General features: G+C 43.5%; 1 protein-coding gene and 1 long non-coding RNA gene across 2 annotated transcripts in view; both read right to left on the bottom strand.

The window, feature by feature from the left end:
* PLXNA4 (plexin A4) overlaps positions 1–25,750 on the bottom strand; it is a 423,963-nt gene that overhangs the window by 163,077 nt on the left and 235,136 nt on the right.
* Positions 53–25,336, bottom strand: LOC121064543. The gene is made up of 3 exons (XR_005816543.1): positions 25,168–25,336; positions 263–376; positions 53–129 (listed from the first exon to the last, which is right to left on the bottom strand). It is a non-coding gene; the product is annotated as an uncharacterized LOC121064543 (long non-coding RNA).

Here is a 25,750-nt window from a genome sequence, read left to right as displayed (position 1 = left end):
TCTTTTTAAATATCTCTAAATACCCTAAATATTTTACAAAAGAGTTAACCACCTGATGCATAAGGATGCACAACATCCCAGCTGACAGCATGTGCAAGCACTGGCAGATTTATATTGTACAGAAAGAGGCTGTGGGGGAAAAAGAAATATATATTATTTTTGTTTCTCAGATTCCATTTCACACCATAAAAAATGTAAAACTCTAACTACAGCTTTTCTCAGCCTTTTGCCCAGCTGTGATAGCTGTCCATCCATCTGTTACCTGCCTGCCCATGGCAGCAGCAATGTACGTCCTGGAGGAGCAGCATCACCTCTGCTTCTTTCAAAAAACAGCCATCCCTGCCCCAAAACAGCAGGCATTGAGAAAAACCTTCACCTGCACGATCAGGAGAGTGGTTTTCTCAGCATTTATGGAGAGCAGGAAATTAGGGACGTGTAATAAAACCAGAGGACGGCTGAGGATCAGCTTCAAATCTCACCAAAATAATAGGTGAGGAGGAGATTTTCCTTCCAGTTCCCTGGGATTTTGCCGGAGGAGTGCTTTATGTCTCCTCCTCTAACTTTGTCAGTAATAGCCACCTTTTTTGGCTCGGGTTTTAGAACATTCAAGAGCTCATGCCCTTGTTACTTACCTTGTCCACAGGACACAAAGATTTTATAGGTACCTGTCCTGAGAGGGGTGAAGGAAAAGAGATGTTTTGTACTCTTTTTATTCCTTACCACAGCCCTTGCTGCTGAATCAGAATCTCCAAAATCTCTCCCTGTTTGGAGACCTCATTTATACCTCTGGAGGCAGAAACAGTTTGTGAAGGAGGGCAGCCCAGCCAGGCAGGAGCACAGTTCAGGTCCTTCCCTGCCCAGGGACCCACATCAATCTCCAGTATCCACTACACCTAGCCAGAGTGCCTCTGGAAGGGACAGAAACGTCATCCAGGACCATTTTCCTCCATCATTTGTTAAGGAAGCCTTGTGTGACTGTACGGGAGGTGTGATGAATCAGGAGCATGATTTTTTTTCCACTTGCATAATGAAGGTTAGAGCCTATCTGCATCTCACAAGGATGCTGTGAAGCTCTGGGACTGGGGGGATTGCCTGGCGCTAATGGTGATGTTTAGAAAGGCATGTGCTGAATCCCTGGGAACATTTAGCTCAGCCGGTTTGTTTTCCTAAAAGATAGGCAGCACTGCTGAGCTGGGGCTCAGAACAGACATCTCCCCGAGGGATTCTGTGACCTGAGTTATGCAGATGACATTAGGCAGTCACACTGGTCTCTTTTGGCTTTCAATTCTATGAATTTATAAGTAGTTGCCAAATAGTTTCAACGATAATTGTCAGCCTGTGCTGAAAAGAGCTTAGCTAGGCACACAGACCTGATGTGAAATGTAAACTTTTTTTTGTAGTATTATTATTATTATTATTACTATTGCAGATGGGTTTCATCTCGCTCAGCTTTAAACTACATTTTCTCCATCAGGATTTAGATTTCAGAAGATAAGTTGCCTGACCCAACGACCAGTCCTATAATGGGACTGCTACTGTAATTGCCGTATCTGCCAGACAAGGAAGAATTGCCACTTCCAGATTAGCCCCACAGACAGCGGAGATGAAGTTTATAATCACTGTAAATGTGGTTTGTTTTCTGCTGATGCATGAATGTTCCAGCAATTAGTTTGCTGTGTCAGGGTCCCCTTTCCCACATAAGTTATTTTTTCTTGAGCTTTTATATTCGAGCTTTTGCAAACTCTTGACAACACAGGTTTTTAGGATAATTCACAGCAAAATGGCCATTCTAACACCATCGAGTGATTGTGCACGAGTCTGGATTTTCTGCTGTTTTGTGGTGCATTGCAGATCTAGAGCATTTGTGATACTGGCAACGCTGGGAAAGATGAGGATTAATTAATTAGTGGTGCAAGTGGGATTTACCAAGCTGAAATTAACTAATTGAATTCCTATCAGTGATATTTATAAACCAAGGGGAGTGCAAAAAGGAATACAGCAACACAGTGTTGAAGAGAGGATGGATCTTGCAGAATTTCATTGATGGTCACCTGCCACCGATTAAGTTTGTACAACCAAAACTGAGTCACATCTGGCACTGCCCACGTGGTGTGCGTTAATGAAAAGAGCAGCAAAGGAGGGGGTCTCACCTGTTCTTCCAGCTACTACACTGAAAGATCTGAAGGATAATAAAATTCAAAGAATTCATGATCCCCTGGACATTTTTAACGTTGCTTCCTTTCCTTTCTTTTTATTTTTTTTCCTCTTGCATTTCTTTGTGTTATTGCAAATTTTGCAATGCCAATTTTAGTAATTCCTCATCTAACAAGAATCATAAACACTCTCATATATGCAATTAGGGAAAGGCTTTCTGTATTTAAATTTGCTGTAGTACCAGTGAGACTATCACTGATGATTCTCACTATTTGACTTCTAATAAATTCCTAAATTTGAAATCAGAGTATCCCATTAAAATTCACCAAAACTGTTTTATTTAGAATAAAAATTAAATTGACTCAACATCCTCCCCCTAAACCATGTCTGTTTTCTGCACAAATCTTAACCTTGTCATAAAAGAATATGAAGAATTAATTTTCCTATGAATAGCAGTAGGTATAATTTACCAGTCAGATCTCAATAAAATTCCATTTTGTCAGAGAATTAAGTCATACTTCAGCATTACCTTCTCTGTTTCCTTGAGTTTGTTTGTGATTCTTTTTAGTATTTGTACAATTTGTCAAGCAGAATTTGATGCATGGCTCTTCTTGAAAAGGATAGCGTGGAGACCAATTAGTCAACCTAGAAACTGGCAAACTCCTAATACGACTGCTTGACTGCCACAAAATGGCAGATAATGGAGATCTATCTAGCTTTTAAAAAATATTAACCTTTTTGTTGACATCACCATTTATCAGAAGGTTTATGCATTGAATGATGAGCTAGACACAGGAAAAAGCAGAGCTAAAGGCCACCAGCTACCCCACCACCATACAGTTAGGCAGTAAATGCCCAGGGGTGATTTTTAGGAATAAAGGCTAACTAAGAAACCACTTTGGCAAAATAACCGAGATTAAAGCATGACTTAGATGTTTAATTTGTATAAAATAATTAATTAGAAATTGACAGTCTTGATAAAACCTAATATATATATCCCTTTCTGTCTCCTATTTCTGTTGTTGAGTGAGCCAGATGTTTCAGAAAAGGCACAATCACCCTACAAAAGTCAGGTACATAATTGTGTTAGGTATCTCCATATTCTTTAATTCCCAGAGACCTGTTTATAATCTGAAGAACTGCAGTTAAAATCTTTGTTAAGTTAAAATTTATTCCAGACTTCTAGGTTAGTATGTTTTTGTTTTGTTTTGTTTTAATTTAAAGTCAGGATAAAACTTTAGGTTCTGAAATTATTATTTTTTTCTGCCTTTTCTTGCATATGTTAATGGACGCTATGTTTAGAACAAAAGCTTGAGGAGTAAAATAAATGACCACCTTATTCTTTACCCTGGGGAACCCATCTCCTGCCCAGAGCCTGCAGAGTCCCTGCCAGTGCCCACTGCAAGGACTGAGATGCAGAACTGGTCGTGGTTGGGGCTGGCTGGGGAAGGACCAACAGGAGAAGCTTGTATCAGGAGAGGCTCGTTCACTGAATTCAATTCATAGAGAGCTGACACTTCACAAGGAGCTGTTATTAGGCTCTGTGCACCAAAGAGGGAGTCAAAAACTTCAAGTAATTTGCAGGTTGTACTCCTGAACTTAGAAATGTTGAGCTGGTGTTGAAGGGAACAAAATAAATATAAATATAATATAAATATAAATATAAATATAAATATAAATATAAATATAAATATAAATATAAATATTTTTTTCCAAAGAAACCTTTCTCCAGAAAGGAACTAAAGGATCAGATGTTACGCTCAAAATACCCGTGGTGGTGGTTTAACCAGGAGAGGTGCAGGGGTAGGATGTTAGCAGGATCTCAGACCCAAAGCATTAAAGGATAAAGGGTCTGAGACAGAAGAGCCTTACACAACAGATCATCACTTGGATAAACATATATTTTTCACAACCATTAATAAACAGAAGATTAGGAGAAGCGTTAGAGATCTATGTGCAGCAACAGCTATTCTGCACCTCTTTGGGAAAGCATTGCCTCTGTTACAGAAGCCAAGATAGCTTCACCTTCTCAGTGTCAAAAATGGGAATGAGCACAATTAATTCTCTCCCTTCGTGAATTCATAAGGCAAGCAGATGAAAAGATGAGATTGAGAGATGTTCTTCAAACTATCCAGCAAAGGGAGGCAAATTAAAACAACATCTACTGGTAGTAAGAGCAGTCCCAGGCCTGCTAAATAAAGCTGAATTCCCCGAGCATCCTTTAATTCCTCTAGGTGCCAGCTGTTGATAAGGTCAGGACAAAACCTACAGACAATTAACTGGGGAAGGAAGACCAGAGTGCATTTCCACCCTTAATGAATTGTTTTTCATTTTTACCTTTTCTATTTTGCTTTCCCCAGCCCACTGAAATCCTTTACTTCTTTGTCCAGCGAGGAAACTTGAGTCTTCATGGCCAGGCTTGTGCTGCAAGCAACCTCGAGCTCACCTCATCTGTGGGATCTTGAGCTCCCACATCTTGAGCTGAGGGAAATGCTAACCACAGCCACGCTGCAAAGCAGTCCCATTTCTGAAGGTCCACGCTGGCATTGCTCTGATCTGAGGATAATTTCTTCTTCCAGGGACAGAGTGCAACAGAAAACACCGAGCTAATAAGGCGCAGCTGCCACTGGGACAAGTGACCTACTCCTGTCCGTTAAAAATGCCTGGCTGTTTCAGGGGCAGGGTTTAATAGCTCATCCGCGGGAAGAAGCTGGGAGGGATAGGAGAGCAGGTCACATAAAAGAGGTGAGTTTATCAAACTTGCTGTGCAGCCTAATAGCTCCGGTTTTATCCACCGACAACCTGGAGAGGGTAAAGGAAATGTCTGTGTGCACCACTCCCCAGGTCCCTTGGGGGCTTCCGTGTTTATAGGCAACATCAAGAAGAGAATAAAATGATTTCCGTATAGAAAGCTGGTCAAGAAAATAAACAGACTGCCAAGGAAATGAAGACTGCAGCGGTGGATAGCTTATATGCAGGGCAAGAAGTCCATCCTTGCCTCCTGAAGTCCGGCGCCACTGATTGTGGGAAATGGAGAGTGTATCGTTATTCTTTCTGTTTTGAAGTTCTTTGCTGTGTGTTCATGACTCAGTCTTGTTAGAAAAAAAGTTTCTGGGCTGGAGACGTCTTGGTCAAGGGAAGGAAGGTCTTGGTCAAGGTCAAGGGAAGCTTCACTGCCTGTCTCCATGCCATTGAAGAAGGGAACAGACCAACGTCAGCATCCCCTGCTGGAGATGTAAATCTGAAGGATGATATAACGAGGTTTGGGAGATGAGGAGAGCAAATACAACAAGGTCAGCATTAAAGACAGATTAGGAGAAGTTTTAGAGAAACGTCTTAATTTGCCAGGCAATTTTGTAATCACCTTAATGGGAAAATGAAGGCAGGACAAGACACCTCTACCAGAGATGGGCCTGTCTCAATGGAAACTTCCTCTGTTTTGTGGCAGGGGGAAGCAGTGGCATGGAGAAATTTATCTTTGGAAGATGTGTGCCTGGGGACCCAGCTAAGGCAGGCGTGTTACCAGTGCTTGTATTTTCCCCTGTAGCACCGCAGACGTGTTTCTGTGTTAAGGGTCACTTGCTTTCCATTATGAACCTCATTTTCAGGAGGCCATAACTCATATTTTACACTGCGTGTATCTAGGAAACCCGCCTCAAAGAACACATAACAAAACAAAACACACACACACACAAAAAAAAAAAAAAAAGAAAAAAAAAAACCAACAACCTCACAATGATGGTTCCAGCTATCCTGAACTCGTTACTCAAACACAAAGACTGATTTGGGGTAGGTGTTTAATATTTTGTAGAGGTTTAAAGCCTAGGCCTACAGAGGAGGTATTGGCTACAGAGATAGAGAAGCTTTTCTGCTCTTTTCTTCCTTTTCATTTTTTCAGTTAAACTTTAAGGAAAGGCTAAAGATTGCAAATGTGATATTTGTCTAGGAAGGCTTCCAGAATGAGGAATCACCACTCTTCCTCTTCGTTTTGAAAGACCAGTCTATTTAAGGTTCAAAAGCATATGTTGCTCCCTGCTTAAATTCCATCCCTTTTGTTGCCTGGCTGCAAGCGAGAGGATGCCACTTTTCTTCATCTGGCTCAAAATCATCGTGTTGCTAGATTGTACATTACGGATTATTCACTAAATCTTGGTTATGTGACAATGTGACATCTCAACAGAACTCCCTGCCAGTACTGTGTGAAAATATTCTCAGCTGATCCCACCGTCAGAGATGGAGTCATTTGCATCTGAAATTGCTGCTGTCTTTGAAAACAGAAAAAGGGCAAGCAAATAAACCTCCGCCTACCCTGCTCCCACCTCTGATATTGCCTCTTACCTGCCAGAATCCTCGAAATGTGCACTCATCTTCCTAGCCCACGCCTTGCACCTGATGAACTTGAAAAAAATCCCAGACTTTGGTCTCAAGACCCTGGTCTGGGATGTGAAATATCTACTTTTGTCTTTGTCCCTTACATCTCCTTACCAACCACAAGCCCAAAACCCCAAATCTTTTGTTCAAGGCTCCCCAAACCTTAAGTCCTACCTCTATCTGTGCTTGCACTCATACTACAAGCAGTACTACAAGTACTACTCCTTCTGCATTACTCCCTCCTCAACCAGAAAGAGGGTTCAGCTGACAAGTGGGCATTGATGGCAATAAAATCCATCCACAGCACCCATGCAGACTCACTGCAGCTAAATGAACTCCACCAGCTTTGGAAGCAGCAAGCACACAACTGAGTGAAGTCTCATGTAATAATATTTTAGCAGTTCTCAGGTGACACGGGAGCTCTGCAAAAAATGTCAAACCTAACGCCATTATTCAAAAATAGGAGCATGTGATTAGACAAGCAATTATAAACCAAGTAGCTTAACATAAATTGTGGGTAAAAATATCAGAAACAATTTTTCAGGATTTAGTGAGGGAGCACCTTGTAAAGCATAATTGGATTAGAGGAGACAGCCAGCATGGATTTACAAGTAGGAGGTCTTTTGCTTAACTAACTTGTTGGAGTTCTTTGAAGCTGCAGCATTACTGCCAAGGTAGGCAAGGGAAATGTAATAGATGTTATGCACTTAGATTTCCCAAAAGCAATTGGTGAGGTTGTACAGTGAGATTATCAGCTAATGGAAGAAAAGTTGTGCTATAAATGCGGGCTGGCTTAGAAAAGTGGCTCAGAAGCAGAAAACAGCCAGTGCGTGGGCTGGCTTGCCATGTACGTTCTCAGCCTCAGAAGTGAGCTATTTCAGTGCTTGGCCTGGGGAAGAAGGAGATGGAGGGGACCACGCTTGGACGTCTCTTCTGCTTGGATTTCAGAAGAGCTCAGCTTATCAGCCCCGAGGACGAGAAGAGCCCAGGAAGATTGTTCCTCCTCCACACAAGGGGGAATCCAAAGGCAGTTTGACTGCACAGGCTGTCATCTGCCACCCTCCAGGCTGCTTGCAGAAGGAAAACCAAACATCACTTCCACTAAATAAGCTAGGAAACCAAGGCACAAGCAGGAAAAAAGAGTGATCCTACCCAAATCAGGGCCATACAGCGCCCAGATCCAACAGTGCTGGGCTTTACCCTCTGGCTCATGCTGCCAGGGATCTTGTTCAAAGTGCAGGACTTTACACACATGTATGGTGAGCACAGCCAGGATTGGTACCACAACACCTAATTTCTGCTGCCACAGGGAAAGGAGTGAGGTTTTTTAGGGGATGGGAGCACTGAGCAGTGGACACATGGGGTGTTGGCAGATGCGGGCAGATGCTTTCCTTTCAGCCCGTGTCTTCAGCCAGCAGATTAAATTACATGGATTTACATCAAAAGCAGACTAAGGAGGAGACCTGTGTGGCCGGATTCATACCACAGTCCCCAGAGCATTTCCCAAAAGCCAGTTCCTTCTTCTGTTCTTTTCCTGTATCACTTCTCGATAGCAAGTAACATCTTCTCCCAGCTCCAGCTGCTTTTCTTGGTTGGGTTCTTGGCTTTCTTGGTTGGGTTGGGGATCAGCACATTCACAGACATCGCTCAAGGCTTTTGCTGGATGCCCTACATGTCCCACTCCAGCTTGCCATCCACCACCATCCGTCCATCCCATCTCAGCATCCCTGCTCATCTTGACATCCCTGCTCGACTATTCCCTCTTCCCATCCCCCAAAACCTGACCCAAGTTTGTTATGGATCAGTGTATTTACAAAGCTTAAGCTGAAAATCAATTTTAATTACCAAAATCAGATTGCCATATCAATAAATCACTGGGGACCTCTCAGAGACACATACAGCAGGTTCCACCTGGAGGTGGAGGCAGGGAGAGATAATGACTCATTTTCCCTTTGGGCCCCTCCCTGCATTCAATGGGCAATATTCATCAACGTCATTATCTTTTGTATTATTGATGGCATGAAAGGGAGATGAATGGAACTAGAGTCAGTTTTAAACAAATAGTGTTGTTTGAAACTTGATTTCCCAGTGACCTCTTGACAAGAGATCTCATTTTTTATATTCTAAGATACTAGGGAGGAGGGCGGCTGGAAAATCTTTCACGGTGTCCCCTTCATCAGGATAAATGATTGATCAAATTTCTTCCTGGTAAGCTAATTAATCCTTCGCAACTGGACTGAAAGGAGGCAACCCAAAGCATCACTCTTCCTATTGCACCAACCCTACCTAAATATATGATTATTCATCACCATTATGGCTAGATGCACTCATGGATGTGTGATCATTGTTTTGGGCCTGGGAAGCGTCACAGTAGCAGCATGGTGCCCAGTTTCTTTTTTCTGCCCTTGGGCCAAAGGGCTTCCTACAAACTCCAGCATGGGCTCCAGACAGGTCCAAAGTCAGATGGGGAAGCGGCTGTAACCAGATGGTGGTGGCATGAAATCCACAAAGGGACACAGATGCATCTACCACCGACATCAGAAGGAAGAAAAACCTTAAACAATCAAAAATCCAACCCACAAAATAAATGAAGAAACAAACATGGTCACATAATTTGAGACAGGAACAAGAATTATACAATGTTCACTTGAGCCCCGGATGCACCCCCTGGGCACTGATCTACACTACACGAGACTCAGAGCTGAGCCTTTTGAGAATCTACCCACACATCATTGCTGAGCCAAACCCTAGATACTTCTGTAGATTGTCCTCTCCTGGGGAAAGCCTAATTCAAATAAAAGACCATGTTTTGTCTCTTGTTACAATGCATAACTGCCAAGAGCTCATGGTGATCAGAGGTAGGGACTTTCTGTCTCCCCTCGCAAACCTAGACCAAGTTGTACAAGGCTGGGTATGAGAGACACCTACAAGCTTGTCTTCAGAGTTATCCAAAAGCACCTAGGAACAGACTCACAGTCTTGCACGTCAAAGTTATTCTCCCTTGCTCCCATCCCTCTCCAGTTAACCATATGTCAGGCAGGCTGTAAATGACTTGGAACTTGCAGCCTTTGCAAGTTAGTGGTAACACTCCTCTGACTACCCACCAGGGGGGAGATCCAGTAGAAATATATGGAGAAGTCCCCAAAAGAGAGACATGAAAGCTGGTGACTTTGGGAAAAGGATACAGCCCAGAAAATTCCTCTATCCTGGACCCAGGGGCTGCATCCCAAACCTGAGGGAGCCAGCCAAAATCAGACTCAGAGGAAACAAAGAGCTGTCCATTGCCAGTGAAGAAAAAGAGCTTCCTTGGCAGTCAACGGAGATATTTCTTGCAAAGATACTTTTTTTCTCCCTCTCTGACACACTCTGAGCACCCAGATGAATACAAGGAGACACTGCCAGAGACACGGGGTCAGCAGGGGACGAGACAGCCCTTCCTGCTGGAGGTGATAACAGCTCCTTGCTGGAGCTCTGGCAGTTTCTTCTAGTGCTAAATCCTCAGGCGTTATTAGAGGTGATAACTTCCCACTCACAGTCCATCTACTCATGCTGTCTTCCCCTATTTATTCTGCATATACAGCATGCACCTGATCCCCTGATAGATGCAGTTTCCAGAACTTACATCAATTTTACTGTGTCCTCAGCAAGCCAATTTAGTTCTCTGCTCAAGGTGCTCGACCACCCATGCCTCCCTTTGGAGCAGGAACCTCTGCATACACTCCCTGAGTGAGTCAGGACCCAGGAGGATAGGGAAGACCCCATCCTGTGTCGATAAGACCCTACTGGAGATTGTCCAGCCTGCAGAGCCAGACCAAGGTGACTACTGCCATGGTCTGGTTCCCAGAGGAGCAGAGGGGATTTGGGTGCTCAATGCCCTTCCAAGAGCTGATATAAGCTGGGCATGTCCTTCCCAGGCTTGCTTTGAAAAATATTTTGTAAGCATCTGCAGGAAGTAGGTAAATATCTTGCTAGATTGTTGAAACGACCTTGGACCAGAAACTTGAACTCTCAAACACTCCTCCCACACACTCAGAAGTAAGAGCAATTTTCTCTTTTGTCTCTCTGATATCCCTAATACCTGGCAATGGGACAGCAGGTAGAATATATATATATATATACATATATATACATATTTTCAGAGCAGCAAGAAGGTCTTTTGGTCTGTGTTTGTGGAAAGGAAGAGCAGGCACTCACCTGGGTGGACAGGTATGATGAGAAGTCAGTTCCTTTGGATACTTTGAAACCCCATCTCTCACCTCCAACGAGCAAGATGGGGGAAATAAAATTATCTTTCAGATATGGGCAAGGAAGTTACCTCTAACTATCATTGCACTAATAAAACGTGCAGAACCACTTACATGGATAGAGTGGGTTTGCACCTGCATTAGCAACATAGTGCATCCAGCATGAGTGGTGTTAGGTACAAATATGTCTGGTGTCCACACTTGGTGCTAAATGGCACACAGTTATACACACCAGTTTCACAGAGGGTTTTCTTTTCTGGTAGGCACAAGGTCATGGCTGCGTACAAAGGTGCTGTCATAGAATCAGAGAATCCTAGAATCATTAAGGCTGGAAAAGCCCTCCAAGACCATCTGGTCCAACCATCACCCTACTACCAATGTCACCCACTAAACCATGTCCCTAAGCACCAGGTTCAATCCTGAACGTCTTCAGAGTATGGACTTAAGGCAAGTCCTTGGGGTGTAAGAAAGCTCTGTGTTTCATGCATCTTACCATAACCACATCTGCTGGCAAAAGCAGTTGACATTTACTCTTGGCTCTCAGAGACAAGCCTTTTGCTCCAGCAGGATGAAACAATAACACTCATCTGTAAGTGCCAGGGACAAATGGTGACACTTTTTGCATATTTTTTAGTGGAAAATAAGTTTTTCCACAGAGAGGGGAGGTTTTTATTTAAATACATACACTAGAAAAAAAAAGTTGTTTTTTTTTTTTTCAAGGAAAATACTTTGTTTCTTTTGGTAGACAGGAAAAAAATATTCACACAGAGTACTTCTTTCTCACTGGAAAAAAAACAAGAACACAGAAAAAGACTAAAAATTCACAGAAAACTGGTCTTATTGTCTTCCTCAAACAATGGTGGTTAATTTTCATGTACAAATACAATATTGGTATTAATAGAAAGAGGAATATACTCATGGAAAAGTTTGAATGAGGTAAAAAAGTGTAATTGTGTCTGTGACCAAAAAAAAACATGCTTTTGTTGGTGTCTCATTCCAACTGTGGGCACAGTCTCCTTTGGCATATATGTGCTGGTTTCATGCACATGTAACTCATCACCAAGTGACATCCTTCTCAGCACACGTGCTTTATTGCACGCAATTTTTAGCCGGCTGAGCATTTGACCTCATGATTCATTAGGAGGGCAGGGTTGTTGGTTGTTTTTTAATGACAATGATGGAAAGGAAAAGGAAAGGAAAAGGAAAAATGAGAAAGAAAGAAGAGAAGAGAAGAGAAGAGAAGAGAAGAGAAGAGAAGAGAAGAGAAGAGAAGAGAAGAGAAGAGAAGAGAAGAGAAGAGAAGAGAAGAGAAAAAAGAAAAGAAGAGAGGAGAGAAGAGAAGAGAAGAGAAGAGAAGAGAAGAGAAGAGAAGAGAAGAGAAGAGAAGAGAAGAGAGAGAAGAGAAGAGAAGAGAAGAGAAAGAAGAGAAGAGAAGAGAAGAGAAGAGAAGGAAGAAAAAGGAAGAAAGAGAGAAGGAAGAGAAGAGAAGAGAAGAGAAGAGAAGAGAAGAGAAGAGAAGAGAAGAGAAGAGAAGAGAAGAGAAGAGAAGAGCAGAGAAGAGAAGAGAAGAGAAGAGAAGAGAAGAGAAGAGAAGAGAGGGAAGGGGAGGGGAGGGGAGGGAAGGGAAGGGCGAGGGGAGGGAGGGGAGGGAAGGGAGGGGAAGGGAGGGGAAGGGGAGGGAAGGGAAGGGAAGGGAAGGGAAGGGAAGGGAAGGGAAGGGAAGGGAAGGGAAGGGAAGGGAAGGGAAGGGAAGGGAAGGGAAGGGAAGGGAAGGGAAGGGAAGGGAAGGGAAGGGAAGGGAAGGGAAGGGAAGGGAAGGGAAGGGAAGGGAAGGGAAGGGAAGGGAAGGGAAGGGAAGGGAAGGGAAGGGAAGGGAAGGGAAGGGGAAGGGGAAGAAGGGGATGGGGAAGGGGAAGAAGGGGAAGGGGATGGGGAAGGGGAAGAAGGGGAAGGGGAAGGGGAAGGGGAAGAAGGGGAAGGGGATTGGGAAGGGGAAGGGGAAGGGGAAGGGGAAGGGGAAGAAGGGGAAGGGGAAGGGGAAGGGGAAGGAGGGGAGGGGAGGGGAGGGGAGGGGAGGGGAGGGGAGGGGAGGGGAGGGGAGGGGAGGGGAGGGGAGGGGAGGGAAGGGAAGGGAAGGGAAGGGAAGGGAAGGGAAGGGAAGGGAAGGGAAGGGAAGGGAAGGGAAGGGAAGGGAAGGGAAGGGAAGGGAAGGGAAGGGAAGGGAAGGGAAGGGAAGGGAAGGGAAGGAAAGGAAAGGGAAGGGAAGGGAAGGGAAGGGAAGGGAAGGGAGGGAAGGGAAGGGAAGGGAAGGGAAGGGAAGGGAAGGGAAAAAAGAAAAGGAAAAAAGAAAAAAAAAAGAAAAAAAAGAAAAAATGGGACAAAATGTTTGACTCAGTCAGCTCTTCCCTCTTTCTGAATGAGGTTCTCATCACCAGTGCTGCAGGCAGTTCAGAATAGTCATCCTTGCAGGAACCAAGTCCAAATAATGAGAGTCCAATTAATTGTTTCTTTCCTCTTGGCTTTTACCAAAGCTTCAGTAATTTAGTATCCATTTTGATTTCCTGCTTCACTTGAAGGACATATCCTCCTTATTTCCTAGGGAAACTTTTGGTATATTTTATAGTTTTCAGTCCTTTATACTTATATAAGTATGGGGACTATATTTTACTACGCACAGCTGAACATCCAGGATATACAGCAGTATCAGTGAAGTCCTCTCTGCAGAAATCTTAAAACTCCTTCAAGGTTCCTTGAAGCAGGACATCATGGTCTCCTCTTAGGTGCTGACCATCCTCTGCAGGATGCCTTTGGATTCCGTGTTTAAATCATACACTAAGAGATGCCATCAGTGCAAGAACTGTATTGAACTTCATTGCCCAGATATGTCTTTTCTAGCCCAGAATGGACAGCTTAATGTGTCCCCTCATGAAGACACATTGCTGTCTTTAAAAAGATCGTACTGTCTCCCATCCCTTTGATCTGTTTCAAAGAAGAGTTCAGGGAACTCCCTGGTTTAATTTCTGCTTGTTTTGCAGAAGATCAAACAAGGTGATTAGCGCACTCTCACCTTGCAGTATTGAAATCTCATCAGATACTGTGAACATCCTCAGGAAATAGGAATCACCAAGCCAAGTTATCTCAACTCATGTCCGAAAAGAAGGCCCTTTCAAATACCTTCCTCTGGTATATCGCACATTCAGAATTTGATGGGATGCACCAGGAAATTAATTCTGCAGAAGGAAATCTGATGTTTAGAGACAGACAGGGGAGATCAACAAGATGTGACACTGCTGTCCCAACCAGAAAACCACATACAGTGTGATACTGCATGTAACTTCCTCTCACTTGCACAGCACTACAGCCATCTGGTCCTCATCCTGACTCCATTTTAGTGACAGGTCAGTTAATTCTTGTTTCTGGCCATGATCAGGAGGAAGACACAGGCATAGCTGGGCTACAGATCTGATTTGGCAAAGCAATGCCTGCCTTCTTAAAAACAAACCCTCAAGCAGTCTGAGATGCTAGAGAACAAGCGGAGTTGTCTGACAGCTGATGCTATTTTATGTGATAAGCTACCCTTTCATTCAGTAGAAATGTATTATGTTCAGATTTATTAAATTAAATTTATTAAATTAAGAAAGAAACCTTAAGCAAGCTTCCTTCATTTGCATAATGGGAGGCAGTGCAGCAGATGGAGAATGGAGACCGTAGGCAGACAACATAACACAGGAGCCTGTATGTTTTGTACATGAACATCCTCCTGAGCACTCTCCCAGTTGTCTCCGGATGTTAAATAATCGTAATTTCCATGTACGAGGTGCTGACAGTTGGATCAGAGGCAGAGAACAGTGAGTGAAACTCCTGGACCCCAGCTGCCTGGTATAGCTTTACCTATTTAGCACTCTCACCTGGACTTTGCTCATATTTCCCCAAAAAACTTTGGAGGACTTCTGGAAGAGCATAGCAAATAGGAAGAAATATTTTCCAGAAAGGACAAGTGCTGCCCAGATATTCCTACAAGTTTGCACAAATAAGCTGGCAAGGATTTCAGTTCAAATTCAGTTAAGTGAAGGAGAAATGCTTGCCAATGAAAATCCTCAATCTTCTTTTAATTAATTGATATGGATGCATTCATTTTGATACCTAAACCTTAACCCACCATCCACCTGATTCAAATTTGCTGGTTAAATAACAAAGTCTGCAAGACAGAGAGGGGAACAAAGAACAGCTCCTGAGATGACTGAAATGGAGGCACCATATAGTACTCAATCCTGATCCTGCCTTATTGGACAGTTTCGTGCCAGGTAAGGATCTCACTGGTGACATGAGTTGGTCTGTCTCAACACAGACAGAGGCAAACTCAGCAAGAACTCCAAGAGTCATAAGCATTAGTCGACCTATTACATGATTAATTCTCTGTTAGCTGCCTATCAGATACTCATCATTGATTTTCTTTGTCTTTCTGGTTTGCTTATACTGTAATGGGAAAGTGCCTAAGTTATAAGGGCAATTATATTAAACACCAATCAACAAGCGCTCCAGTATTCAGCCAGAAAATGCCTCATCTGCTTGGAAAAAAATAAAAATAAAAAAATAAATAGATAAAGCCACAAAAAAATCAGAAGGAATTAATCTGCCAGCAAGAAAAAGCTTAACTTAGAGAAATGAGTGCACAAATGAAAGGTATTGCTCAAAGCTACACCAGCTGGAGGGACAAGGAATGGGCCCTTACAACATGGTACTTAGACAAGAGGCCTGGAAAACAGCTTCTCCTGGACCCATTCCTGTGTAGTTGATACCACTCCAGGACCCCCGAGGACTAAGCTGTCTGGATTGCCAATGCTGAGCTGTATGTGGGATATACCGGTAATCTTTAGGTACCAGAGCAGAACAGTGGCACTATAAAGAAGGGAAGAAGGGACACTGAAGGCAGAAATGAAAGAAGAAGAAAGATGAGCGTGAGATGAGAGTAAACAGTTCAAGACAGTAATAGCAAAGCCCAAGGACCAAGCCCAAGGTCAACACGGAAGTGAGGTCAGTGAGGTCCAAGGATGCAAATTCTTGCGTTCTTGCAATGATTGACCTAACTATTGACTTGGTTTTCTATATTTCCACCAAGGTCACTCAGCACAAAGGGAAATCAGGCTCAGTTTCATTGACAGTAGGGTCCTTTGTATTTTTTTCTTGTGCTAAGTAAAAATGGGAACTTCCTTCTCCCATGAGAGAAAGAGTTTTTAACTGTCTTCTACCCATTGCTGATTTCCAGAGCACACTGATTATTAAACAGACCTCCCTCCACAAAAGGCTATTCCTTACTGACCTCTAGGAGAAACAAATCTGATCCTGCCCATGGGAGCCAATCTCCAGCACAATTGATTTGACCTGAACCTCCACTGGCCACAAAGCTGGAGTGGAGCTCTGACGTGGAGAAGTGGCAAGACCTACATCAGCAAGTCATTAGCCAAGTGCAGCAAAGTCCTGGGCTGGGACAACTGCAGGTCCCCAGCAGGGAGAAGCTGCAAAGAACTTCATCCAACGTGCCTGTGCCCCAATGGGGCACGTGGAGCTGCCACGGGGTCAACTACAGAGTTAAATCTCCCAGCCCTGGACTGTGTGCTGGAGCATCTGGTCTGCAGATCTCTCCGGTGCTGACTTCCCCGAGATCAACCTTCATTAGAGAAAATACCTGACAAGTTACAGCCTGTGCGTTCCTTCAGATGAGTTATATATAGATCCCCATTTCAGTCGTATCCTTGCCGTTATTCCCCGAGGCACGCGCTACAGCAAACTCCAAAATGCTGATATACTCAAGGTGTTGGTGACAAGATATAAAGCATGAAGGACTGCTTTTGCAACTGCTGATTGCAAAAGTGCTCTCAATCCCCGTCCTAGGACAAAATTTTCTGCAGTTTTTTCTGTTTTCTCTTCCGCAATTTTCTATTTATTCATTCTGCTCAGTGAAAATATAAGAAACCATCAAAAATATAGGAAAACTTTGTTCCTGCGGGTGTTAAAATTCAAATCTCGATTTTCAATGGTTGGTCCTCTTGGAACAAGATGGTAAAAATGTGATCTCCATCACTGGTGTTTACACAAAATGGAACAAAACTTTAGTGATATAAGTCCTTTGTTTGAGTTTAGTGTCATCATGTTCATGTAACAATACAGATGGGCCCACCTATTGTGTCTGCAGAAGAAGCTAAGTTTCAATACTTTGGATTTGTCTACATTCAAGAGTTATATCAATTTGAATTAACTAGCACAATTAAGCCAGAACATTGTTTGTTGGCTTTTAGTTTTAAGCTCTTTTTATTAGCTGAACTAGTTCTCTGGATCATTCAATAGCAACTATACAGATGTACACGCCATGATTAAACAGATATAACAACATCCTCATAAAATGCTGGGCAGATATAAACAAATCAGTATAAAAATGCACCCTGGAATGAACTAATATAAGCGTCTGGGGTTGTCTAGGTTTTGGTGTGGCACCCAAGATGGACTTGAACATCTCTTACTGCACTTTTTCTTGACGGAAGACTCACAGCAGTGCTTAGCCAGGGCTGCTGGCTTTCTTATGGAAAGAAAGAGCTGGCAGACCAAATTAGCCACCAGTTATACACGGTATTTGATTAGACAAATTTCAAATGGACATTGGGCACTAACAGAGGCAGACAGTGCTCTTGGCCTTAAAGGAAAGGATTGGGCATAGGAAGAGACAAACAAAGCAGCATGATTCTTTGGACAAGTCAGGCATCTCCGGCCATACTGGAAGCACTGGCACGTGCATGTTGTCCCAGACTATTAAAATGAAAACCCAACTTCCAGCATATTTTAATGCATGACTCACCATTTGCCCTGTGATTTATTTTCATGTGTTCCACTTCAGGCTTACAATCTCCGGTTCTGCGTAAAAACACCTCCAAGATAAATGATTTTTTTAGGGGCCGTTATTTAAGTAAAGGCAAGGAACATGCCATGCAACATAAGCTGACATCTGTAACGCGTGGCCTTTCCCAGAAAACTAATAAAAGAGAACCAAGCTCACGCCGAGAAGGCTCTTCCTCTGCAGAGAGGGGAAAAGAGCCAGAGCCTTCCTTATGCCCAGCATCATGTGCCCATTCTGTATGTGTGTTGTGCTTGTGATATATATCCATATGTACCGGGCATCTGTTCGTGCGCCTGCTGTAAAAATATGTTATGGATATAGCTTTCTAAATGTACACGCTGTACGAGTGCGTGAGACACGCATTATGTGCGTTTGATGTACACGTGCGATGTGTCTCTCCCATCACGTAATGAGGCACATGGTACGTTTATGTGTATACAAACAAGTGTCACATTCATGACAAGCAGCATTTCCCTTCAGTCACTTTGTGCTTGAAGGCAGGATGTTGGTGTGCAGCTGCAGGCCATTATGCACACATTCACACGAGGAGCACGAGATGCAGAAACGAGGTGCACGCTGTCCTGGTGAGGCACAGCTCTATCAACACGCTATGCTTGCACTGCATTTGCTGTGTTACACAAAATTCTGCGTGCTGCATGCTTCGCAGAGAGAATACACTGTGTATTTGATGAGCACGTGCTCTGTGTCATGCACTCATCCTCTATTTGCAATCTGCATTGAGGCGTGCTTTCCATATCACATGGATTTTGTAAAAATAAAATTCACTATGCACACTACAGATAGTGTCATGCATGTGTGTGCAAAGCACTTAGGATCTCATGAATTCTCCAGCTTGGGAGGATGCAGGGGTACTTGATAGCAGAGAGTCCCCTCAAAATGCTGTCTGGAAAGAAGAACCCTGTAAATATGCCTGTGTCACCAGCAGAGACACAGAGCGACATTTCCCTGCCTGGAGGGAGAATAATTTATGTGGCTGCACATTAAGTTTCCCAAACAGGTCAGACAAAAGAAGATCCATCTTGCATCTAATCTCCAGGACACGGACAGCAAAAACAGCAGTCTGGAAAGCTCTGCATGCACGAAGCTCACTGAGCCTTCACTCGCTGCCTCACTCCTTCCAAAACATGCTATGAGCAATGTGTCAGGAGGAGGAGAGGAGATGGGGAGAAATGGGTAGAAGAAGAAGTTATGAATATGAACAAGAAAAAAACCAACAAAAGATAAAGGTATGGATCCCCTTTCAACAAAAGATCCAGATGTGAATGTGATCAGAGCAGCTGGGGGTTACCTACCCTGGGAAGGCAGGGTGCTGCACTTCCATCTCATCTCTCACCTCCTGAATGCATTCAGTTCCTAGAATGACCGAAGGATCAATGCACTGACAGAAACGGGTGGTTTTTTAGTGCAGGCTGTGGTGTCCTGGACCCCCATGGGAATTCAGGCTGTGTAGATCCAGCTCCCACCTGAATGATGCCCATCACCCAGCTCCAGCACACTTATTGCTCCTCTATATCTCAGTTTCTTTGTGCGTAAGATATTAACAGAATAGAGCAAACCACAGTCTTGTATTAGATAAACTCTAAATTGAAAAAAAATCAGGCACAGTTTGGGTTAGACTTGAATACCCTGAGGTTTCCAATTCTGAATGCACGTCTGTCTTTCCCAGACATATTAGCTGATTATTAAATCTACTAGAGGGTAATGCTTCTATTTAGATCATTTTCCCTAAATAAATTAGCTGACACTTGAAGACACAGAGAATTTCCCACACATTTGCCTGTGGCACACAGATTATTTTTTCTGCTTTGTTTAATTATTAACTGTAACTACATGCTGCATTGCATTTTAGCACATTGCTGGGTTGTGTCAGCTGAGTAGTTTCATTGCTTCTCCCTAATTCTGACAAGATCTGGCCAGGACATATCTGACACATCTCTTTTCTTCTGCTGATGTCTCTATGTCTCTTTTCTTCTGCTAATGCCACCAGCTACCACCACTGCAGCCTTCTGTGTTACAGAAGCCTACCAAACCTCTCCTGCAGATCATCGTGGTGGTGATTTTAGCCAAAGGCTGTGGCTCCAGGGGACATACTGGTACAAGGATGAGCAAAAATCACAATGTAGCTCACATGCAGACACCCTGACTCACCTGCTACTTGCTTGTAGTGTTTGTGGATGATGACCTTTGGGATAGAATAGAGATGCAGCTCTGAACCTGAGGTCCACAGATCACCAGTGCTCTGCAAGATGACCCACAGCACTGCAGAGCACTCTAGTGCCTCTGCAGTGTCATCACTTGCAAGTCTTACCTTGGAGGGCTGTGGTAACCCACAGGAAAATGCCAAAGCGTGTTAGTGGATGATGTCTGGAACATTTAAAACCTATTAGGGAATAGCAGGGGTCTCTTCTGCAAGTTCTGTCACTGTACATCTCTGGGTTGCAGAGAGATTCTCAGGAGAGGGGGGGAAAAATAGATGAAGGTGGGGAAAAAAAATGACTTAGAACTGAGGATTGTTACAAGAACCTTGTTTAGTAAATGGTGACAGTGCAGCCAGGAAGACTAAGTCATCAGTATCACCAGGTATGCCATGGATGATGCTTCATTCACTGAAATAAGATCGTTTTATGGCCTTATGGCATCTTGTGGTCCATGATGTAAGTCCATTTTATGAACAGCATCTCATAAGTCCATTTTATGTCTTATGGCATCTCCGTACCACCTTGGGAGCTGGTGGAGGAACTGTGTTGCCTGAGCCACAGCTGGATGCGTAACATCCAAGTCAGTGACACTGATAACCCATTCAGTCATCCCATTGCCCCAAAATGCCAGATGTTGGCTCCTTGTGCAGCGAACAGAGAGAAATAATCATGAAAAATGTCTTTGAAACATATATAATAGGTGGTTTGAAGGCAGTCCCTACTTTTCTCTGCTGGCTGTAGAGACAAGGTCTGGCAGTGCCAAAGAGCTGCAGTTGAGATTGCTTACTGTCCCCTCGAAGTTATCACAGTTGGTGTGAGGAACGTGGCTTGGGGCTGCTGAAGGATTTGAGAAATTCCTGCAGGGTGTGATCAAGAAAGCCCTGCCAGCCTGGCCAGTTCTGTGTGTCCAGCATAAACCAGACTGCTCTCGCTCAGACAGCTGTCCTGCAATGACTTAAGGAAGGCAGAGTTTGTTGGAAAGTGAGCTGGGACTGCTCAGCTCGGTGTGAAATCCCTGGCATTATACAACACACACGGCACACTCTCTGCTTCTGAAACAGATGGAGTTAATTCCGGGCCAGCGTCTGCTTTGCAAATATTCTCAGGAACAGCTATCCTGATCAGTAGCATGGCTGCTACGCTACGAGTCATCGCAGCATCCAGTTACTGCATGGCTTGGCTGAGCACAGTGCTCGAAAAAGCCCCTGGTCCATGGCCCTACCAGCTCGTGGCTGCTTCCCTGGGGATCGAAGAGCTGAGCTGGCACATTGTGGGTGATCTAAATACATCCCTGCTCCTGCACACAGGCTGCATAAGGCTGGGATGAAAAGGGCCCAGGCATCCACTCCTGGGAAGGTGGTAGGGAGATGTTGGGTTTGGAAGCTCCTGGCTGTTTGTAGCTCTTGGCTATGCCTGGTACTTGGTGTGCCACACAACTCCCTCAGCACTCTGAGGTTGGAGCATCCTTCTGCCAGACAAGGTGCAAGACTTCCCTGCAGGTCTTTCATACAGCCACATGCTTCCAGCCCTCTCCTTCCATCCCTGTACCTCCTTTGGTGAAAGAGCATTGTAAAAATCAGACCCTTGGTTCATTTTGGAAAATCTGCTTTTCTCCTTTGCAGGAAAATTAGTACAATTCACAAATGACCCATCCATCCACACAGATATATTTGGAAACTACTTAATAGAATATTCACCCCCAAATAAGCCTCTTTGCTGTGCAAATAGCCACATGAGGATACATGGCAGCTTGCAATAGCCTTATAAATATTAGGCACCTTTGCTTCCTTATCATTATTCAGCTCCTGGTGCCATGAAAGTACATAATAAATGTAACCATTAAAAAGTTGTAGTGAGGACTTCAGTCGAAAGAATGTGAATCTTTTAAAAAAGTCTGGCCTGTAAATCCAAGGGTGCAACCAATGAAAACTGGATGAAAAACACGGAGCAAAAGTGTGCAGTGGGCGCAGGATATAACGGCAAAAGATGGGAAAAGGTTACAACTCTTCAGGAGTAGAAGTTAGAAGAAAAGCTAACAGCAAGCAATTCTTCCTTTGCTATGTCTGCCAGTCCTCAATAAATACAGCCATCGATTGGGATCAAACAACAACAACAACAAAAAAAAACTAACTAAATTTTTCTCCTCTCCTTACCAAAATAATATTAAAACAGAGAACAAAGATGGTTTAAGTGATCTGTAAATATATATATATATATATAATTTTATTTCTCTAAAGGAGGGAAAAATGAGCAGATAAGGTTTAAAGATGGGACAGACACTGGCCCTTAACCCAATAGCCTGGAAGATGAAGTGTGCATCCAAGATGCAGGAAAATGGCTCTGAACCTCCTGACAGAGCAAGGAACATGTACAAATGGCTCATACTAAGCCAATGAAGATATTAATAGTGTCCACTTCAAGAGGCCACAGCATGCATTTTGCTGGTCACAGTCATCCACATACATGTCCAGTGGAGGAGAAAACAGAAATGTGATTAAAGTCGGCACGAGCATCAAACATTTGCATCTAGCACAATGAAGATCGAGTTCCCATTAATTGTTCTCTTGGTTGTTTTTGTTCCACAAACGTAAATACATATATACTATGTATTCTTCCAAACCAACTAACAGGCTTTTTCAAACAGACCAACTTAGTTTCAACCAGGATTTTCTATTTCCAGAATACAATGAAGATTTTCTTCGCTGCTTCCCAGGGAGAGTGAAAAATGTTAGTTTCTACAGAGGACAAAGTGTTTTCACACAGAAACTCAAGGTGAATATTTGCATACTGGAAGCACAATGAAAGAGCGTTGGAAACTGGGCAGGGTTTCTGCTCCGGTTTTATCAGAGCTAGCTCCTTTCCGTACTCAGGAGTCCAAAGGGACATGCATGGCAGCAAAGAGAATGCTTGTGAAGGCCTGAAATTCATCTAATTAGGTCACTTTTTGAGTTTGCTAATGGTGGTCTCCAAGCTGGATCACAGCTGGCTTTCCTGGTATAGATATCCCATGAGATGGATCATGGTGTAAGAATGACTCAGTTGGATCTCAGCTGACAAGTCAGATGGAGATTTCCCCATGGAGGACATAGGTGAGTTGAATCTCACTTGCTAAGTCTCAGTTTCCTAACAGCTCTTTTCATTCAAGCACAGGACACCAGAAGAATATCAAAGTCAATATCAGTTTGTTTATCACTGCCAGAACTCCCAAATTTCTTACATAGCTCCAAGCTCAGAGAATAATGCATGATGGTTTAATGAATGATGAATGATTGGTGTTTTCTCTGTATATTGTTAGGTTCTGAGTATGATTCTAGAAGAGGTATCCAAGAACTTCAGCTGAGATAAGCAAACCCTATGCTGTCAAAGCAAAACATGACTTCCACACATCCCTACGGCTTCAGAAACGCCACCACAATTCGTGTAAACACACATTTGCTCAATGAAGGTGTCATGATGGCTTCTGCGATACCATCTTCACACTACCATATTAGTGGACTGAGATCAGTGAAGAACAAAACTGTGAAGACTGGTGGATTCACTCTTCTCAACTACTTGACAGCTCTATCTGCATATGGCCTTTCTTACACCTGGTTGTGGAACAACGCCAAATATTTGACAATTTCTGTTGGGTATTGGGGCATATTTGCTATACGCTGAGCAAATACACCGTTTGCAAGCAGATCTGTAGGCAGGTTTCCAATACCTGTGGTTAGTCTTCAGATCTCTTCCAGAGTGAGATTTTTTTAATCTTCTCCCAAGCAAAGAACATTGCCCAACATCAGCCATCACAACGCTCATATCTGAGGTCTCTACAGATGTCTCTTATTCCATTGACATTTGGGAACGAGTCCCAGAATTACCAGGGGATCAACAGGAAGAGTTCTGCAGAAACTTTGTTTTCTTTCTTTGTTTCTCTGGCTTAAAACTGACAGGTTTAACCCAAAATAAGGTATAGACCAGCCACAAGGCAAGAGACAGCCAATGAAGAGAAATGATGCTGCAGGAGACACAAGGTAACTCTAAAAAAGTAAGGCTTGGTAGAACCAGAAATGGGACAAGGATGAGGAGCACTCAGAATTAATACCCAAGTTTCCCCTGAACATCCCATTTAATCCTGCTGAAGCTGTGAATTGTCAATATGTTTGGAAGTCCAAAATTCAATAAAGTACTTAACCTCCTCCCTACGTATATTCCCGTTCAGTGCGGTACTTCAGTACCTGCTTACATTTAAGCAGGTGCTTAAGTGCTCTCCTCAACAGGAGCCTAATTGCGTTGTGATTTGTCACCATGATGCTACAGGTAGTCTCCTCTCCACAGGTGAGTTTTACTCGGGGATTTGAAGGACCACAACTGCTTTAGCTCTATTTCTATTCTACCTATGGAGCCTGGGGATCCAGTTAAAGAAGGTAAAGCCATTAAAATTACAGGCATTTTAATTCTGTTCTGAGCAATTATGTAAGCCCTATCTGCTTGTAGAGAAAGCCTCCCTGTGTCAGAGCTAATATTAATTTTAAATCTCCAACCTTTTCAAATTAATGTGAAACTGTAAGTTTCCACATTCTTTGATTAAACATTCTGCTGCGTAATGACTACTTTATTATTTCCCCCCTCCAAATTACTGATTGTTGTCTTACATTACAGCCTCATCGGTACTTATTAAATTAACAAGACTGTGAAACACTTAATGAATCAAAACTCATCAAGTGTTTCCAAAGTTAATAACTAATCTAAAGATTTTTTTTACACTATATCTGCATGTGAAATTTATACATTCCCCACACAATCGCTGAAGTTCAGATGGCCCTAATCTCATGAAAGATTTATTACCGCACAGCTCTGTGATTTATTCGACATTTGCTGAAGCAACACGTAGTGTGTGTGGGGAGGGGAGGAGTGTCTTCATTTATTATTTAATTTCCAAGGCTCATTCCAAGTTCTTAGGGCCCCTCCACATACGTGTCTGTAGACTCTCGCCAAATAGCAATTCTGCAGTTGGAAATTGGAAGTGGAAACTGGGGTGCAAAAGGAATGGCCTAATTCCAGAGAAGAGTGATCGTGCAGTGATGGGGAAAAATAATGGAAAATGTAATATTTCAGGTTCCAAAATAGATGACTGAAAGGAAAAGTGGTTTGCTTTTTACTTCAGGGTTATGGAAAAGTAGACAAACCTTCCCATCAGAAGCTAGGATGAAAATTAATATAGGGAGGACTTGCAGGCTATATTATTGGAGATACAGCACATAACTGAATGAACCAGTGTGACAACACCCTTACCCCCCAGTAAACCTACCTCTGGGCAGTCAGTACCATGCTTTACAACAGCCATCCCCTAATCCTGAAGAGTCCAAACATCCCTGAAAGCAAATGCTGTGCCCACCGAACATCAGCATGAGGACAGTGAGACACAGAGAGGGAAGAGACCGATGACTGTGGGGCTACATGAGGTAGGGCAGGGTGGAGACCCATGTGGGTGGATGTGTTTGTGACACAAGCACAGTGACAACTGCTAGGCTCAGACAGGGCAACCCCACCTGTGTGACAGGGACCTCAAAGCCCATCTAATCCCAACCTCTGCCGTGGCAGGGACACCTCCCACCAGCCCAGGCTGCCCCCAGCCCCATCCAGCCTGGCTTTGGACACCCCCAGGGATGGGGCAGCCACAGCTCCTCTGGGCAGCCTGGGCCAGGGCCTCACCACCCTCTGAGTAAAGAAAAGACCATGAAGTCTTTTGGTAGTCACAAGAGCAGAACCTGCTCCAGGTTAATAGTTCAGCCTTTGCAATGTGAGGAGAAAACAGGTTTTCCAGTAGATGCTGTAGCTCCAGTAGAGAAGTCTGAAGGTGGCAGAGCAAGACTGCCCTTTCCAGTCCCACA

The sequence above is a fragment of the Cygnus olor genome, chromosome 1 (assembly GCF_009769625.2).
Source record: "Cygnus olor isolate bCygOlo1 chromosome 1, bCygOlo1.pri.v2, whole genome shotgun sequence".
NCBI lineage: Eukaryota > Metazoa > Chordata > Aves > Anseriformes > Anatidae > Cygnus > Cygnus olor.
Note: the sequence above shows the minus strand (reverse complement) of the source record. Positions and strands in the feature narration are given on the sequence as shown.